The sequence below is a fragment of the Patiria miniata genome, unplaced genomic scaffold (assembly GCF_015706575.1).
Source record: "Patiria miniata isolate m_02_andy unplaced genomic scaffold, ASM1570657v1 HiC_scaffold_10, whole genome shotgun sequence".
Classification (NCBI taxonomy): Eukaryota; Metazoa; Echinodermata; class Asteroidea; order Valvatida; family Asterinidae; genus Patiria; species Patiria miniata.
Genome location: NW_024037048.1, coordinates 18,061,598 through 18,062,762, shown reverse-complemented (window position 1 = coordinate 18,062,762; position 1,165 = coordinate 18,061,598).

Below are 1,165 nucleotides of genomic sequence, written 5' to 3'. Positions count from 1 at the left end.
TTGATTTTTGGTCAGTGGATGGTTACAATATTAACGTCATTGTTATGTCATGTTTTACCTAAAATATAACGTCCGTTTTCTGACGTCTTTTCAGCAACTCAACGTTGAATTGTGGTCGGCTGTTGGTTATTTACATTCGTTCGACAGTGTCATGTTTCGACCAAATATAACGTCTATTTTTTCACTTAATTTATTTAGCAAATAAAAAAGTCATTAAACCGGAATGCATGTGCAACGTAGTAATTCCCAAACAAAATTATCGACGCCTTTTAATTTGAACGACTAAAAAAAAGACGTTGAATTATGGTCACCTAGCTGATGGTTATAAATTTGATGTCCAATCGTTGTCATCATTGTTTTAAACCGAAATATATCGTCCATTTTGAAGATTTTTCCACTTAGCCGCAGCGCGCGCCTATTTAATTACTTGGCCCAGAGCCAAGTGCCGCACGCGAAAAAACCATATAGCCAAACGTATTAGGCCTACCGTAAGCATATGTATGCCCTGTGCGTGACCTTGCATTCCAACGAACTCCACTGCTGTACGAGTCTGGCCATTTTGAATCATCCGTTAAACCACAGTCACAAACTGAAGCAGCTTTGGAAGAGACATGTTGGCCCAAAATGAACAAGTTTTTTGGCACCTTTTGTGCACATATATTGTCAAGATTCGGTTCTGCGATGGAGTGCAGTTAACATTGGAGATGTTCCCCCCCTGATCTATAAATCCAAGTCAAGATACGACATCAAGATGTATAGGACAAGCACAAGTCAAGATTTCGATTGAACCGCAAGCAAGATGATCTGATTTTTGCCATGTCTAGAAAATGGTAATTTTCAAACGCGAATGTTTCTGAGTTAGTGATTTGCAATTTCTTTGAAGGTCAATAGTTTGGAAATTGTATCTTTATTATTATTATGTACCCTACTAGTCATGTCAGTTGTAACTTTAAAATTCCATCAAATACCTTAACTTCATTGTAGAAAGTTATTAATGTTAGACTAGATGTTGGATGCTATTGTCATTCCTTATCTTAAAAAGAAAGTTACACTAACGATGCCCTTTGTTTAAACATTGAAGATGTAGAAAATCCAAACTAATCAGCAGTTATGCTAGTTCTACCTGCTTTCTATCATCACGTCCAATCTTTATTTAGCCCTAGGA